The 2,500-nt window shown below is 80.4% G+C and overlaps 1 non-coding gene across 1 annotated transcript; it reads right to left on the bottom strand.

Annotated features, from left to right (window-relative positions):
- Positions 1-1,304: 1,304 nt before the first annotated feature.
- Positions 1,305-1,457, bottom strand: LOC136995553 (5.8S ribosomal RNA). The gene has a single exon (XR_010887098.1). It is a non-coding gene; the product is annotated as a 5.8S ribosomal RNA (ribosomal RNA).
- Positions 1,458-2,500: the final 1,043 nt, after the last annotated feature.

Here is a 2,500-nt window from a genome sequence, read left to right on the forward strand (position 1 = left end):
GCGCGCCCGCCCCTCGCCGCTTTCGACTCCCGCAGCGGGCCCGAGGCGAGGCGAAGCCAAGCCGGCGGGCGCGCGCCCGCCGGCCGCGGCACGGCCCGAGGCCCCCGCCGCCGGCACCGCCGCCGGCGGGTGGGGGGGGGGGAAGCGGCGCGGCGACCCCCCGCGGGGTCGCCGCCGCGCAGGGGGGAGGCCAGCGGGGGGGGCCCCCCGGCACGCGCGCGCGGCAGCACGGTGCGGTACCACCGCGGTACCCCACCCGCAGACAGCCGCGCGGGGCCGGAGGGCGAGGTCCGCGCCTCCCCCGGGCCCGGCTCCCCGCCGCACGCTCGCTCCGCTCACGCAACTCGCGCAGCCCTCCGCCGCCTGGGGGCTTGCCTCTCCTCCTCCCGGCCGCTGCCTCCGCTCTCGCTCCGGGCACGGCACGGCGCGGCGCCCTGCCCTCCCCTTCGCGCCCTTCTCGCCGCCCGGCGGCGCGCACGCCCGCGCCGCCCCCCACCGCCACCCCGCCGCGCCGCACCCGCGCGCCGTCGCTGCCGGCCTCAACGCAACGCCGCGGCTGACGCCAGCCGGCGGGTGGAAGTGGCTCGGCACACGCGACGGACGCGGGCGCGCCGCGGGGAGGGCAGGGGGGGCGGCCCGGCGGCGCGCCGCACCGGCGGCGGTCGGGGCGCAGGGAAGCGCAAGGCAGCCGGCCGTCCCCACCCCGGAGGGGAACGGGGGACCAGCGCACCACCGGGAGAGTGGCGGAGGAGAAGCCCAGACGGCGGCCAGACTGGCGGTGGTGGCGGGCGGCGGCGACGAGGCGCGCCGGGCCACCGCAACCCACCCGACCTGGGGGGGGGGCCCCAGCGGGACGAACTCCGCGAAGCGGGCGCTCCGGGAGCGGGGGGTTTCCCCGAGTCTGCACTTAGGGGGACGAAGGCCCGGCCGCGCGGGGAAGAGGAGGCACCCTCTCCCCGGGGCACGGGCCTGCGAGGCGCCCCAGCCGCGCCACCCCGCACGGCGCGCGCCGCGCAGCGGTGGCCACCGCGCTCGGAGGGCGAGGAGGGCGGGCACAGGCGCGGCAAGGCACGCCGGCCGCGGCCGCTGCGGGCGGCCCGGCGCCGGAGCCCGGCGGGCAGGAAGACCGGGGCCGCCGGTGCACGCACCGGGGTCCCGGCTCCGCCGCCGACTCTCCGCCGCCGAGGCCGCCGCGCACCGCCGCCGCCGGCGCCGCCGCGCCTCCCCCGCCCCCCCACGCGCCCCCCCCGAGGGGCGGCACCGCTGCGCCAACGCGACAGCGGGGGTGACGATTGACCGCCAAGCGACGCTCAGACAGGCGTAGCCCCGGGAGGAACCCGGGGCCGCAAGTGCGTTCGAAGTGTCGATGATCAATGTGTCCTGCAATTCACATTAATTCTCGCAGCTAGCTGCGTTCTTCATCGACGCACGAGCCGAGTGATCCACCGCTAAGAGTTGTCTCGGTTTCGGTCCCCGCCGCGCGCGCGGGGGGACCGGGCAGCCTTCGGCAGCCCCTGAGGGCCCCCCCTCCGCTCCGCCTCCCTCCTCACGCCGACGCCGGCTGCTGAGCGAGGGACGGCCGAGAGCCAGAGAGAGGGGCTCGCCCCGCTGACCGTACGAGCACAGAGTGGGGGGGGAAAAAGGGAAAAGGAAAACCCGAACGAGAAGGGCGGGGAGCCCTCGCTCCCGACCTGGGACAACCCTTTGCTCGCTTCGAGTCCGGCCCAGGCGCCCAGGCTCGGCCCGGCCCGGCGGGGAGCAGCGCGCCGGCCGCGCCGCCTGCCTCGGGGACGCTGGGGGAGGGGGCGGCTCCCCGCGGACCCCCAGCGTCGGAGCCCGGCCGCCACCGGCAGCGGCACCGGCCGCTGCCCGCGCGCCCGCGGCCCACCGGCCCCGCGCTCCCCAGCTCCTCGCTCGCCTCGCCGGCCTCCGGCTCCGCCGTGGCCCCGAGGCGGCGCCCACGCCCGCGCGCGCGCACACACAGCCTCCCGGACGACACCACGCGCTCTCCCGTCCCTTCCGCGGACAGACGCCCGGCGGCGGGCGGGCGGGCAAGGCGGGACGGACGGGGACGGCGCCCGCTCTCCCCGTCTCCACGCGGAGAACGGGGGGGGCCGCCCCCGCCGCCCGCCTGCCGCCCGCCCGCCGCCCGGCGAAGCCGGGTTGGGCAGAGCGAGGCAGGCGCGCCGGATGGCGGAGTGCCGGCGGGTAGGGCGCCGCCGCCAGCGGCCACGGCGGCAGACCGAGAGCCCCGGCCAGGGAGGAGAGCGGATCGCGCCGAGGCGCGGCGTCCGCACCACCCGCGGTGGGTGGGGGCTCACCGTCCCGGCGAGAGCACGCGCTCGCGCCGGGGTCACGCGTTCGAGGCAGGCCGGCGCCAGCCGACCGCGCGGCGTCCCTCCGCCGAGACCAGACCGCGGAGAGAGGGGGCAGGGTACCCCTCTCCGTCCCGGCTGCCCGCAGGGCGAGCGCGGGGCGCGCCGGCTGGCATGGGGGGGCA

Source organism: Apteryx mantelli, unplaced genomic scaffold (genome assembly GCF_036417845.1).
Source record: "Apteryx mantelli isolate bAptMan1 unplaced genomic scaffold, bAptMan1.hap1 HAP1_SCAFFOLD_124, whole genome shotgun sequence".
NCBI lineage: Eukaryota > Metazoa > Chordata > Aves > Apterygiformes > Apterygidae > Apteryx > Apteryx mantelli.